Source organism: Phalangium opilio, unplaced genomic scaffold (genome assembly GCF_054372755.1).
Source record: "Phalangium opilio isolate 3A_F unplaced genomic scaffold, DU_Popi_V2 ptg000077l_1, whole genome shotgun sequence".
NCBI classification, from domain to species: domain Eukaryota; kingdom Metazoa; phylum Arthropoda; class Arachnida; order Opiliones; family Phalangiidae; genus Phalangium; species Phalangium opilio.
Window position 1 is genome coordinate 3583360 of NW_028324185.1, and position 16263 is coordinate 3599622.

Genomic DNA, 16263 nt, shown 5'->3' on the forward strand with positions numbered 1-16263 from the left:
TTCATGATCTTGCACTACCGAAATCACGAAGGTGATCGCCAATGTCGGAAAAGGTGCTTCGCACCGGATGTTGTCGGTGTGGAAACCGTTTGGCATAAAGCACTGCCTTTAGTTGAACGTTACTGCGACCTTCACTCAAAATAAACATCCTGTCCAATTTTTCCTGGTTAGAACATTTTGGCATTTTGCTAGGAAACGAGACTAACTACTGTAATTCTTATACTTAGCTCCAACACTGAAGACCCTGTATATCAAAAGGGACCGGAAGTACCTCAAAGTTGAGTTTTCAAAGATTGCCAGATTGAGCAGGTCATGGGATTTAAAGTGATGAAGGTCGCTTTAAAGTTCAACAAGTGACACCGCGGTATGTTTTTGGTGCTCCAATGTCCTCACCCGAAAGGTCCAAACAATTACCATCCTGGTTTTTCGGCTCAGCGTTGCGGTATTGCCGGTTCCATTAGAAATACAAGGTCTGTAGTGTTACAATTGTAACAATACTCCTGTTAAAAATGCACACATACTGTACCCCCCCCCCCCAAAAAAAATTTTTAAATTTCGCGCCTTTTCAATAGCTCTCTTTTCAATATGGGAAAAATGATTTTAAATGACAATTTCTTAAGTGTAAGGATTAAACAGGAAAATGGAGGCTGAGTGAAAGATAAGTGTAGTTTTAATTATAATTTGTTATTTAATAATAAGGTATCCATGATTTTACCAAAAACATTCGTGTTTTGGGTTAATTTCACATTAACTATACTTGATTAAGTTTAATTTAACGGTTTATCTAGTGTGGATTTAGTTTATAATACAAGTTTCAATGAAATATTAACTTTAATTGCAATTACTCTAAAATATGTATGCGCTTTTGATGTATTTTAATGATGAATTAAATTAATTCGAAAGTGAAATAGGAAACATCTGTGGCTGTGCGAAAAACTTGTGTTGTTTTAATCTTAATTTGAGCGCAGTTCGGTAGAGTGGATTAAGCTTAAAAGTATAATTTATTGGAATTTTTTACCCTGATTGGAATATTTTGTGCAGTTTAACATTTTTGCCACAGTCATTATTTTACCCTAAACCTTTGAATTTCGCGCCAATTAATGTACTTTAAACATAGTTGAAATTAACTGAAGTGTGAAATAGAAAACATTGGGATTTACCAACGGCTTGGGTAGTTTTAATCTTAATTAAACAGTTTATTTAAAAGTTATTTGAGCTTTTAATCCAAAAAATGAATATTTTTGGTTTAATTTCACGTTAATTATATTTAATTGATTTAAAATTAACGTAAGATTGTATTTCGGCAGTGTACATTTAGGTTATAAATGACTTTCAATATATACTTAACCTTAATTGCAATTTTTAGTGGGTTTTGACACTTATTTTACCTTAAACTTTCGAATTTCGCGCCTATTAATGTACTTTAAAGATAATTTAAATTAACTAAGTATGAGATAGAAAACATGGGGCTATACTAACAGCTTGTGCAGTTTTAATCTTAATTTAGTATTTTATTTCAAAGTTACTCGAGTTCTCATCCAAATATGTATATTTCATGGTTAATTATACATAATTAAGTTGAAATTAATGAAGGATTGAGGTTTGGCAGTGTTGATTTAGCTTATAAAATGAGTTTCAAATCACCTTAATTGTAAAGTTTAGAAGAGTTTTTCATTCTTGCCAACACAATGTGTTCAATTTTTATCATACCACGTGCTAAATTTGCGGTAACATAAAGATCATCTATAACATATGTTAATGAATGATGTGATTCTATAGTTTAGCAACTTTGGCTTCAATAACAGTAATTAAATTAAATACCTAAACAATTCATAGCAATTTAGACAAATAAACAAACGGCAATGTGAACTGTGGAGATAGCCAACAACGTAACCCTCCGTTGCTGACGTGGTTACGTTGGAAAAATCTGCGCCAATGAAAACATGGAAATTATTTGACTAATTAAATTACATAACGACACTGTCCTCCTGGATTAATCAGCACCACTGTTACTTATATTTATGAATTAACAAAATCCACTGTTGGTAACAAACAGTTAAACTGCGCTAACGTAAACACCACGACTCTTTAACTGCCGTAACGAAAACATATTAAACTTTTTGTCATCTTACCAGTAGTATTTTGAACTTTTCGATCTTTTCACAGGGTGTAAAGCACTATCTTTATTTCAACACGTTAATAATTTGAATAGGTATGCCATTTTTTACATCAAATTGGAAGCGCAACGGTAAATACAGCATAAAAAACCTAGGGTTAACCCGGTTAGGCCATGTTTCTAGCATAAAATTGAGCAGACTATACATATACAGGATTCCAAAACAAATGAGAGCCTGAAATCAGCCTTTTTAATAATCTTCAAAGAAAGAGGAAAGACACTATATGAGACTATAATTACATAGAGTAACTAAAATAGGGTAATGGCAGCCCTCTGCCTTCGACTGTATTAAGCTCTATGAGGAAATAACATGGGGTGCCATTAGTCTATACAACTTAAGCCTTGGCCGTAAAGAACGTCGAAAAGCTTACTTTAAATGATATAAAAACTTCTATTAACTGTAATTATTTACCTGAATTACTTTTCTAGACGAAAATTCGACCTGAGGACGACGTATTTCTTATTAAGGGTGCTACAGTTAATTAGAAAATACATATAAAGGTGCTCAAGCTCGGATGAAATACCATCGTCTACTGCTAAGAAATTAGGAAAATCAGCAAGAAACCCAACATTTGAAATTTGTCAACGTAACTTGTTAGCACCCACAAACCTAGGCCCTTCTAGTTGTCAACGAGAACGAAATGAAGAAATAGGTTTAAGAGCGCTATAAGGTTAGGCTGACATCTGACCCAAAAGTAATTTTTTGACGTACTATCTTAATTAGTTAAATTACAAAAATTAGAATTCATTAACTAAAAATCGAAACAGGGAAGTTTCTCATTTAAGAAATGCTTGTTAATTTAGAAGTATTCCGAAAACTAACTTCGCTATACTTTTTCCGTATGTCCTATGACCATTTCGTTAATTAAACGAAAATTTTTAATGCTTTTTCTATGGGACGCTAACCCTAAAAACTGTGAATTTTCCTTTAACATTACGGAAGGGTGTCATGTCATATCTACAAGGGCCTACCGGCCCTGTAGAATTACTTTTTCTCTTTTTGATGATTTTTTTAATATAACTCGTCTAACGATTAAAAGATTCAATGCCATAAAAGAAATCGTGACTTGCCAATCGCAGGTAGATAATGTTAAACGGAAGTTGCCGATTTTAAAAAAATTGGTGGGATATTCACTAAATCGTTTATGGCCGAGGGGATATGTACAAATTTATAAGAAAAGTCATGCATAACCCTATGTACATACAAGTTTATATGGTGAGTTATGCATAACCCTATGTACACGTTTATAAGGTAATTACCTGTGATTGGCAAGTCACGATATTTTTGATACGAGCAAAGATGTATAATAATGATATAGTCAAAGAATATTGTTATTAATTAGGAAAAAGACTTAATTTATAACATAATTGTTCAATTGGCGATTGAATAAGAACAAAAGGCAGACTTGGCTCTACATGGGATCTCAGAACGTTTTACGGCGGAGAGGGCACGAGGCGAGGCTTGGCCCATTTTTGTACATGTTAATGTTTTTGATAGGATCTCACTACTTTTTGTAGACCCTCTCGTTATACTTGGGTAGTTAAATTTAAACAAGAACCTCACGTTATACTTCGTTTGCCAATATAATTGCTAACGTTTGTCCATATTTACGCTGGTTTACCCCTTTCGACTCCCAGAGAATATGCCGAAAAGATTGTATATTAGGATAGCCCTAATATAGGAATGTAGCAGTTAAGACACATTTCTTTTAAACTACTACTGCTTTTAGCTTTAATATGTATCTAACTTTCGGTTAACTTTGGACCGTTACGTCCTTTCATCAAGAGCCCACATTATTTCAGTTGAAAAGACGACAGCGCCATCTGGTTTTAATATCAAGAACTAAAGAGCAATTTTATAAATATTTGGGGATTTTTTAATTTTTCTGTACTTTATAAAATAAATGAAAACTATATCATGAATTTTAAGTTTCTATCTCCTCTAGAAGTACCTTAGAATTTTGATGATCGGTGAGTGAGTGAGTGAGTGACAAAATAAGGTTGATTTCACCTTCGATACTTCGAAAAGTTTAAAGGGTAGGAACTTGAAATTTGGAAACTATTGCTAGGATTGACAGTCCTCGCGGCAAGCAAAATTTCAGACTTTTACCTATACCCATCACGGAGTTACAGTGGTCTTAAAAGTGCCGTGAGTTGCTTCGAGAAAAGGATGTCAGTGCTTGACTTGGCTGGGAGCACTGCCGTGCTCAAAGATTGTCAAGACACTTTATGTTGACTAGAACTAATGAGTTTTTGATGATTCTAATCGTTTTATCTTCTTCTTTAAACTTTGAATTAAACATTTTGACTGTGATATTACAATTCCTTTTTCACGAAGCTTGTTGTTTTTTCTTAAAAGCTGAAGTTTAATCATGCTTAAATGTCTGCTAATAATACTGTTTTGCTTTTCAGACTTCTTCAATTTTTCCTTTAATAAAAAGCTGTCTATCAGCGCAATTCGACATTTCCCTTGGCAGTGCAGTCATTACAATCTCTATTTTCATTTGTAACTGTTTGCTTATTATTCTGTAAAATGTTACATTAATCCTAGGGTTTCATACCAGTTTCAGTTTGAAATTAAAATTAAGACTATTTACCTGACTTGAAGAGTTTTCTATATTCTGTATATTAGACTCAATTCTAGCGTCAATTAGAAAATCTGATGATATCACTGGAGCATCTGATGATATCACTGGAGGATCTGATGATATCACTGGAAGATCTGATGATATCACTGGAGGATCTGATGATATCACTGGAGGATCTGATGATATCACTGGAGGATCTGATGATATCACTGGAGGATCTGATGATATCACTGGAGGATCTAATGATATCACTGAAGGATCTGATGATATTGTTGAAGTATCTGATGATATTGTTGAACCCTCTGATAAATGAACACCAGAATCCTTGTCATTGTAGCTGGCCTTTAGAACTTCGTTAACAATTTTTTTGCGTTCCCTTGCTTGAAAACGAGGAAGTCTTTCATCAGACGTTTTGAAGCATTTGGGTGTGGAAAAAGGAAGTTTTATTGTTGGACTGGCATGTTTAAGCAAAATTTTCTTGGGTGTAGTATTTAATAGTTCTGCTTGCATATCCCCAACGAAGTCTTCAGTCTTGAAGTGATCAGAGCATATTCTACCATAATTCGGATTTACAGAAGTGCTACACCTTTGAAGCCATATCCTTCTCAATTTACTGTCTATCGGGAACGTGAAATATGAGACAGAGTTACTTGAACACTTTGAGGTGTTTCTGTACTTATTTAAGCGCCCTAAAACTGCACATTTCTTTCCTCCAGGCATAATGAATTACAAAAATAAACAATCCATCATAAACCCCTCGCTTTTATTTATAATAAACCATAACCCGAGGCTTAGTTTCAATAATTAAACTGTCAACCCCAAATCCCCAATAGAGCTATTTCAGAGGGGGTAATGGCTACATCACCAATGCTATTTGCCCATAGAGAAAATCCTCACAAAATGTCCGCCCGTACACTCAAAGGCAGGCCCAATTTTGTGTAGCAGACGAAATTTTTCCCCCACTGAAATAGCTCTATAACTAAAAAACACCACCAAAATTAATAAACGTTATAATACACTATTAAACGAACAATTTTAATTAAAAATAGTAAAAATTAACCAACCTTTTATCTTATAATCTCTATTTTTTAGAGAAGTAAACACGGCCGCCGCGACGACAGCATGAGTCCAAAACGGAAAAGTTCATCTCGTGATGTCACGAGAGAAAAGCGAGCGCGCGGTTTTATTACCCCGGAAAAAACGATCGAAAAAACAGCCGATCAAGGCAACCTGTTATAGCGCTTTTCTTTACGAACCTTGGATATAACCAACGAGACGTCCATGTCCCCCATGAAGACGTCTCCTATTCACAGACTCGTTTTCCGTTGCCTAATTCCCCCAAGTAGCTAATGTTGATTTCTCATTATTAATTGTAGCAAATCCCTCAATTACTTGGAAAATAAATATTTTATTACCTCGAAACAATTACAGCGTTCTCTTTTCACTCTAAATATTTTATTGAAAACTGAGATTCATTATTTTGCAAGAAAACGGAAAATTTCTACGATTTTAATATTTCTTTAAATTTAATCTAATAATAAATTCATTTAATCAGGCTCATAATATCGGGGTTGAAACAAACACAATTAAAAATAACGATTAATTGTCCATTAATTTTTATCAATCTCAAGATTAGTGGGAAAAACTGGATATAAGGCCTCTGCGAGTATCCGGTAACCGACAATTACCCGGTCGGGTACCCGACTCGAAAACGTAATTTCTATTGGTATGTGTATTTTGCCTATACATTGACAATCGTGAAAGAACATTATGAAGATGGTTTATTTAACCTGAAGTATGTGCAGTCAAAAATGAATGTTGCTGGCATTACATAAGATTAACTTTTTGAAACTTATCAGTTTACTTAGATTGCGTTAAAATATGTTTGTGTTAACTATTTTTTAGTGTTATTATTATTGTTGTATATAGAGTAAACGGTATGTCAAAGTGGGGGAGATTATTGGTATGTGTATTTTGCCTATACATTGACATAGCGTTTAGTAACAATGGTAGTCACTAGGTGGCGCGTAGATAGTATAAAAATGATGTAAATTCTTTCGCTGCCTACTGCGTAGTAGAGTCTTTTTGTAAATTATAAAAAACGTCATGGTTTGGACCAAGGCCGAAAAAACAAACGATATGTGTGAGGTTTATCAATTGGCTGAAGTTCAGATATTGCAATTTTTTAAGTTATTTTTATCCATTTAATCCTTAATCAATATTAAATTCAATCAACTGATTTTACTGTTAATCGATCTATTCCCTCTAAATTAATTGAAAAAATTACATATCTACGCTTTTTCAAGAACAATTACATTTTCCGAAAACATTTTATCATGAAATTAATTATTTTGAAGGGAGTACGTGTTGAGGGATTTAATATTGAATATTTGAAATACTGTGTCTAAAAAGACCAAGCGAACTTTGACATAATTCGAAAGGAAGATGTAAATATTAAATAGTGGATGCCAAACCAGGGTGTTGCACGAATTCATATATTTAATTTCGTATATCGAAATGCTACATTTCTAATGTCGCGACTGTGAAAGAAAGGTTGCACTGCAATTTCCCTCTTCGTACTTTATACTTTCTTGGGGGGGGGTTAAGTTAAGTGTGACCTTCTTCGTTTAACTGGTAATTAATGGAAATGAATACAAAAGCCATTGGTACTGAAACGTATTTCTTTTTATGTAATCTTTACCTATACCTTTGGTTATATTTATACCGATATCATATTTTTCCAGTGCTACAGATAGCTACTTACTAACAAAAACCACACAGGATAAACGATGTTGCTTTGTCTTAAGTATACGGCATTCGTTTATTAACTAGTCTGAACAAAATAAATTTAAATTATCATATTTTTTTAACATCAGTCTTCTTAGCAACTTACCGATTTAAGTTTTTTTTGATGCAAACTTGAAAATTTGTCAAGCCAGCAACAATTAAGTGCTTACACGAAATCCCTTCAAAATAATTAATTTCAAGATAAAATGTTTTCGGAAAATGTAATTGTTCTTGAAAAAGCGTAGATATGTAATTTTTTCAATTAATTTAGAGGGAATAGATCGATTAACAGAAAAATCAGTTGATTGAATTTAGTATTGATTAAGGATTAAATGGATAAAAATAACTAAAAAAAATTGCAATATCTGAACTTGAGCCAATTGATAAACCTCACACATATCGTTTGTTTTTTCGGCCTTGGTCCAAACCAAGACGTTTTTTATAATATCTGTTACTTCAGTCTTAATGTAATTAAATTTTGAATAATTATGTTTGCTTTACCGTCATACATTTGGGGTTGATCTATTTCTAATTGCTTAAAGAAGTACTTCAGTATCGTTAATTACATTTAACTTATATCCAAATAACATTGATTTCGATAAGCATATAATGTTGCACTTTATTTATGAAAGAAGCTTAAAAACGACGGTATTTGAAATATAGGTTTCGTACACTGTATACATATACAGTGGTGTCGAGATCAGACCAACAGCTTCCTTTATGTACAACCCCCAATACTGCCAACGGGTGATGTCATACTATACAGGGTGTAAATAAATGTTTAGAATTCATGTTTTATTGTACGCAAGTGACAACGAGTGACAAGGTACAAAAAGAATACTGGAGAATGCAACAAAATATTTTAAAGCACTGTCCTACGATTAGTCTTAGAACGTGGGCCTCAAATTGCAACCTCTTAACTGTTTGGTAAACACCTCAACGTAAATATTCGACGTATCTACCATTGTGGTTTAGGCAATCTTCCAGACGACTGTCCATGTCTTGCAATACATTTGCAAGCAGTAAACTCATGACGCATGGTAAGACTAATGGTATTGCCGTCTTGGGAAATCCTCGTCCGTTAAGGCTTGATGTAGGGGGTATGATAATGCCAGTAATGATGCCCTTGTAAACTGGCACAAACAGTAGAATGGCTTAGTGCAACTTCTTGTTCCACCGCTCTACTATTAGCATGAATTGGCTTCATAACGTGCTACGATGTCAAAATCTATATCCTCATTACAGACTATACAGTCTCTTCTACGTTCATGATCTTGCACTACCGAAATCACGAAGGTGATCGCCAATGTCGGAAAAGGTGCTTCGCACCGGATGTTGTCGGTGTGGAAACCGTTTGGCATAAAGCACTGCCTTTAGTTGAACGTTACTGCGACCTTCACTCAAAATAAACATCCTGTCCAATTTTTCCTGGTTAGAACATTTTGGCATTTTGCTAGGAAACGAGACTAACTACTGTAATTCTTATACTTAGCTCCAACACTGAAGACCCTGTATATCAAAAGGGACCGGAAGTACCTCAAAGTTGAGTTTTCAAAGATTGCCAGATTGAGCAGGTCATGGGATTTAAAGTGATGAAGGTCGCTTTAAAGTTCAACAAGTGACACCGCGGTATGTTTTTGGTGCTCCAATGTCCTCACCCGAAAGGTCCAAACAATTACCATCCTGGTTTTTCGGCTCAGCGTTGCGGTATTGCCGGTTCCATTAGAAATACAAGGTCTGTAGTGTTACAATTGTAACAATACTCCTGTTAAAAATGCACACATACTGTACCTCCCCCCAAAAAAAATTTTTAAATTTCGCGCCTTTTCAATAGCTCTCTTTTCAATATGGGAAAAATGATTTTAAATGACAATTTCTTAAGTGTAAGGATTAAACAGGAAAATGGAGGCTGAGTGAAAGATAAGTGTAGTTTTAATTATAATTTGTTATTTAATAATAAGGTATCCATGATTTTACCAAAAACATTCGTGTTTTGGGTTAATTTCACATTAACTATACTTGATTAAGTTTAATTTAACGGTTTATCTAGTGTGGATTTAGTTTATAATACAAGTTTCAATGAAATATTAACTTTAATTGCAATTACTCTAAAATATGTATGCGCTTTTGATGTATTTTAATGATGAATTAAATTAATTCGAAAGTGAAATAGGAAACATCTGTGGCTGTGCGAAAAACTTGTGTTGTTTTAATCTTAATTTGAGCGCAGTTCGGTAGAGTGGATTAAGCTTAAAAGTATAATTTATTGGAATTTTTTACCCTGATTGGAATATTTTGTGCAGTTTAACATTTTTGCCACAGTCATTATTTTACCCTAAACCTTTGAATTTCGCGCCAATTAATGTACTTTAAACATAGTTGAAATTAACTGAAGTGTGAAATAGAAAACATTGGGATTTACCAACGGCTTGGGTAGTTTTAATCTTAATTAAACAGTTTATTTAAAAGTTATTTGAGCTTTTAATCCAAAAAATGAATATTTTTGGTTTAATTTCACGTTAATTATATTTAATTGATTTAAAATTAACGTAAGATTGTATTTCGGCAGTGTACATTTAGGTTATAAATGACTTTCAATATATACTTAACCTTAATTGCAATTTTTAGTGGGTTTTGACACTTATTTTACCTTAAACTTTCGAATTTCGCGCCTATTAATGTACTTTAAAGATAATTTAAATTAACTAAGTATGAGATAGAAAACATGGGGCTATACTAACAGCTTGTGCAGTTTTAATCTTAATTTAGTATTTTATTTCAAAGTTACTCGAGTTCTCATCCAAATATGTATATTTCATGGTTAATTATACATAATTAAGTTTAAATTAATGAAGGATTGAGGTTTGGCAGTGTTGATTTAGCTTATAAAATGAGTTTCAAATCACCTTAATTGTAAAGTTTAGAAGAGTTTTTCATTCTTGCCAACACAATGTGTTCAATTTTTATCATACCACGTGCTAAATTTGCGGTAACATAAAGATCATCTATAACATATGTTAATGAATGATGTGATTCTATAGTTTAGCAACTTTGGCTTCAATAACAGTAATTAAATTAAATACCTAAACAATTCATAGCAATTTAGACAAATAAACAAACGGCAATGTGAACTGTGGAGATAGCCAACAACGTAACCCTCCGTTGCTGACGTGGTTACGTTGGAAAAATCTGCGCCAATGAAAACATGGAAATTATTTGACTAATTAAATTACATAACGACACTGTCCTCCTGGATTAATCAGCACCACTGTTACTTATATTTATGAATTAACAAAATCCACTGTTGGTAACAAACAGTTAAACTGCGCTAACGTAAACACCACGACTCTTTAACTGCCGTAACGAAAACATATTAAACTTTTTGTCATCTTACCAGTAGTATTTTGAACTTTTCGATCTTTTCACAGGGTGTAAAGCACTATCTTTATTTCAACACGTTAATAATTTGAATAGGTATGCCATTTTTTACATCAAATTGGAAGCGCAACGGTAAATACAGCATAAAAAACCTAGGGTTAACCCGGTTAGGCCATGTTTCTAGCATAAAATTGAGCAGACTATACATATACAGGATTCCAAAACAAATGAGAGCCTGAAATCAGCCTTTTTAATAATCTTCAAAGAAAGAGGAAAGACACTATATGAGACTATAATTACATAGAGTAACTAAAATAGGGTAATGGCAGCCCTCTGCCTTCGACTGTATTAAGCTCTATGAGGAAATAACATGGGGTGCCATTAGTCTATACAACTTAAGCCTTGGCCGTAAAGAACGTCGAAAAGCTTACTTTAAATGATATAAAAACTTCTATTAACTGTAATTATTTACCTGAATTACTTTTCTAGACGAAAATTCGACCTGAGGACGACGTATTTCTTATTAAGGGTGCTACAGTTAATTAGAAAATACATATAAAGGTGCTCAAGCTCGGATGAAATACCATCGTCTACTGCTAAGAAATTAGGAAAATCAGCAAGAAACCCAACATTTGAAATTTGTCAACGTAACTTGTTAGCACCCACAAACCTAGGCCCTTCTAGTTGTCAACGAGAACGAAATGAAGAAATAGGTTTAAGAGCGCTATAAGGTTAGGCTGACATCTGACCCAAAAGTAATTTTTTGACGTACTATCTTAATTAGTTAAATTACAAAAATTAGAATTCATTAACTAAAAATCGAAACAGGGAAGTTTCTCATTTAAGAAATGCTTGTTAATTTAGAAGTATTCCGAAAACTAACTTCGCTATACTTTTTCCGTATGTCCTATGACCATTTCGTTAATTAAACGAAAATTTTTTAATGCTTTTTCTATGGGACGCTAACCCTAAAAACTGTGAATTTTCCTTTAACATTACGGAAGGGTGTCATGTCATATCTACAAGGGCCTACCGGCCCTGTAGAATTACTTTTTCTCTTTTTGATGATTTTTTTAATATAACTCGTCTAACGATTAAAAGATTCAATGCCATAAAAGAAATGGACCGCATATCTAATTTTCCGTGAAAAACAAAATCAAAATAGCAGTCATATCAAGAAGGAATTTACTTTAAGAAGACCTATGTAGGGAGATTTTACGCTTCTAGTCTTACGTTGGTGTTAGTGGACAAGCCCCACCCCTTCCATGTCCGTCATTGCTCTGCGCTTTCCTATTGGATCCCGTGGGGATAGGTCATACAGACGCGGATGACGTATTCCGACTAGAGAAAAAAACTCGAGCAAAGAAAACAGAAAATGGAGGCTGAAAGAGGTGTTGAAACTGTTCGCGAATGGTTTTTAATTGCCATTAACAAGTTAGTTAAAGGTTTTGAACCTAACTTGATGGATTTTGAATACGTGTCTCTACGTGAAAATCGTTCGTTCTATAATTGTTTCTAAATCGAATCAAGTGTACTACACATATGATTTTGTGATTTCCAAAAACCAAACCAAGGCTTAACGAAAAGGTAAAAGAGATAAATGGTGGAAAACATAGAGTAAGATAAAATATTAAGTCCCGCCTTGGTTTCCAGCCTTCCCCCACCCATGAGGGGGATTTATCGTCTATCACGCGCGCACCGGACGCCTTTTTAGGTCTTCTTATAGTAAATTCCTTCTTGGTAATACAAGATATGACAGGGTATACATTATACTACTTCATATTACTTAAATACTAGAAATACTAGAAATACTATTTCGTACTACAATCTAAAGCGTACACCTAATACACGCAGTGGTTTCCCCCTCTCTTTTTGAGCGAGTTATCGCAAGTGATATTTATCATCTAAAGGGTTGTTAACTTGTTATTAACCTCGTGCGTTCTATGAGAGCGAGATGTCTAAATAGGTTATTAGTCTTAGGTGTCATCAAACCTTGAATGAAAATCGGCGAATGTCTCGCGAATTCCCCTCGTGCTAATAAAAAACAAGGTGGGAAAATTACATTTTACCGTTTTTAATTTTAGCAAGAGCTATTACTTATCGAAAGGGTTAAGGTGTTTGATAAATTATTACAGGCTTTATAATTAAAGACGGTAAAATTTTAACCGTGCCAATGAAGGGATATCCACACTAAGCCTGTGACTTGGTTCCAATTGGTTCCCTTTAAAAGGCATATAGGGGTGTGGCTAGCCCCTATGCCTCAGCGAACCGACAGCGCCCTAGACTAACTATTACCGTTAACCTCTGCAAGTTTTGATGGAAAGGAGAAACCGGGTTAGACCGCGGAGGAAAACTCCTTTTAACAAGTGGGGAGAGAACTTTCAAACTCTACGCAGAAGGATTTGTTCCTAGATTTTCAACCGGTTCCCCAGCCCGGCATCAAACTCGGAATCCTCTTGCTGCGAGGCGAAAGCGCTAACCGCTACGCCTCCCCACTTACGTTTGTGCCCCTTAAATATGACTTTTATACTACACAGTGGCTAAGCTTGATATTGGCTAGTTTAGCCAAAGTCAGGAACCAATCAAACTTAACGCACTAGGTCTAATTGGTTCCTGCCTTTGGCAAATTAAAATTCGTGCGTAGAAAGTTAGCTAGAATGATGGGGGTAATAATGGATCCGCCTGTTGCATTAATACTGCTCAAATTACGCTAAGATGTAATAGCAAAAGTATATAAACTGCGTTTCTGATAGGTATGTAATACACTAAATGGTGCGCTCTTCTGGTCTGACTGAGTGAAAAGTGTCAATAAACACGGGTCTAAATCACTTAGTCTTAGAGGTACGGGGAACTAAATCAAGGAAATTGGCACACGTGTGGTGAAAGACATATTAATCTGCCTATCTTATTTAGTCCAATCTTAGAACGTTTAAGAGCCTTTATCTTACAAAAATGTACGTTTAAAGTGTGCTAAGGCTGGTTATGTGAAAATTATTCAAAGTGAATTACACGAAGGTAATTTACTGGTAATTTAGGCAGTATTGGTAAATTACCGGCAATTTACGGACCTTAAATTATAGACACATCTCTAGGTCAATCTATCGAAATAACAACTAGAAGGAGTGTTTTAATTAACGATTTTTTGAACACATCAATGTCAAAACTATGGTTTTGTCTTAATTCTAAAACAATATTAATTATACGATATTAGAATTTATATAATTTAAGTAACCAACATCATATGTTTAAATTAATTGAATCCATATTAGAATAATTTTAAGAATATTTAACTTTACATAATTAAAAACTAAATGTACATAACTAATTATTTGTGATTTTATCTATTGCAAACTCCTATTTGAAGTTCGTCATCACTTTTACGAAAATAGTCTCGTGAAGTGTGTAATTAGCTATTTTTACGCGCAATAAACAACCTTGTCATTTCATCGTTACTATTGGAATAATTATGAACTTTGTAGGTCTACTATTGAGGTTTAAGGCCGTAATTCTATTACGCCAGAGGTGTAACCGTTCATTTAATTTAAATTATATTCTTAGTCTTTCGCAAAAATCAAAACGTGCGCAAATGGTTTTAAGTTAAATCTGTCTTAATGGAAGCAAATTTCGTGATGCGAATATACTTCGATATACAGGGAAATCACGCATATGACATGTCAAGTTCAAGATGGCGCGGCTATATAAAATAAATATTTTACCGGAATTAAAATTCCGTTCAAAGCTAAAAAAAACCCGGCTCTTAATTGCCAATGACAGATAAATCTACATAAAGAGTCGCGATTCTCGCCTCCAGGACACCCAAACCATCTCCGTCGTAGTTTTCAACAGATGTTTCATCAAGCCAGTTCCGTCGTACTTTTAACATAAGTTTCATCAAGCCAGTTACCAATTGACAAACATCCATGGCGCTTATACATGTTGGAGCTTACGTTTTTCGATCAGTTTCTCAAATTCTTTAATACAACTCAAACGCTTTCGGATCGGCTTTCGACGTCTGTTTGTTGCTTTTCGCACCTCAGTGACGAAACCTTTAGACTGACCGCATTCCGAACATCTCTGACTGTGGACGCTTTCCTTTGCGATGTCCTCGGGGATACTGCGGCAATACGCCTCAAGTTCAATTCCTCTGAGACTTTTCTCAACGCTCGTGTTCTTCGAAGAGCACCAGATTTCAGCGAACGAAATCAAAATGGCCATCATGGTCGAAGCCGCGAATACCAGAAACATGACGCTGACATCGTGGAAGGAAGTCTTTGAAAATTCCACCAGTCGTTTTTGATTCAGATATTTCGAACACGCTTTCTTGTTAAAGAGGTCATTTGCTAGGATTTTATGTCCAGTCTCCCAAAAATTCATAAGCCTAAGAAAAACCTTAATCTTGAACTTAAACCATTTTTTACAAACCGCGTCTTTATATTTTTAGGGGCCTGCCAACCTTTCTATAGTGATGCTGGGGAGAAATCGATGGCGATTTTCTCAGACCTGAACAACCAGTAAGTTGTGTAATGTAATTTACGCTCGTGTAAACATAGAGGATATATACAATAGAGGAGTAGACAGTTGTTGTATTCAGTTCCCGTAAAATATTTGGGAGCTACTTCCGGCACTAGGTGTCTTGGTTGACACTTGGTTACCTGTGTCTAAATATCACTTTTCACCTCCATAGAGGATATACAGTAAAGTTTATTTTTCAATAAAAAATAATGTTTTACACAGAAGGTAATCACACTGCAGAAAACCAGAAATTAATAGTAAAGATTTGGCGAGATATCCCTTATGTTTTGGTAAAGGATAAAGTGTCAACTCTTCTACTGTATATCCTCTGTGGTGTAAAAACCTTGCGCGGCCCTAACCTCTTTCCAAAACATAAAACTGAAGAAATTTGCCTATTTGATTTTTACCTTATCTGCCCCCTTGGTTGGCACACCCCGGGTTGCCACTTTACGTCAAGCAAACCAGATACTACAAAACCCCTCTTTTTATAACGGTATTTTTAAGTGCGAAATATCGGCTAAGCAGCGGAATACTTTACCTTGTGTTTATAACGTTTTTGATGAAATTTGTGGAGTTGATTGAGAGCTGAAACGAATTAAAGAATGTGAAGAAATTGTTCTTCCCGTAATGCAAAGCCTTTTTCGAGGTGTAACCACGATTACAAAAATATTCCAAATGACTAAGGCTCCCTATGTATACCGCGTTTCCTTTGTTGAAGACCTTATCCCCGTCTTCTCCCTCCTTTCTCTTAAGCTTCTTCAATCTTCTCGCGTATTCTTTAATGACATCTGGACGGGTGGCCTGTTCAACAAAACTTTAAAT

The 16263-nt window shown here is 34.6% G+C and overlaps 2 long non-coding RNA genes across 2 annotated transcripts; both read right to left on the reverse strand.

Annotated features, from left to right (window-relative positions):
* Positions 1 to 1564: 1564 nt before the first annotated feature.
* Positions 1565 to 2332, reverse strand: LOC149656818 (uncharacterized). The gene is made up of 3 exons (XR_016370029.1): positions 2133 to 2332; positions 1822 to 1927; positions 1565 to 1743 (listed from the first exon to the last, which is right to left on the reverse strand). It is a non-coding gene; the product is annotated as an uncharacterized LOC149656818 (long non-coding RNA).
* Positions 2333 to 10407: 8075 nt separating this feature from the next.
* LOC149656819 (uncharacterized) lies at positions 10408 to 11145 on the reverse strand. The gene is made up of 3 exons (XR_016370030.1): positions 10946 to 11145; positions 10635 to 10740; positions 10408 to 10556 (listed from the first exon to the last, which is right to left on the reverse strand). It is a non-coding gene; the product is annotated as an uncharacterized LOC149656819 (long non-coding RNA).
* Between the last annotated feature and the right edge of the window lie 5118 nt (positions 11146 to 16263).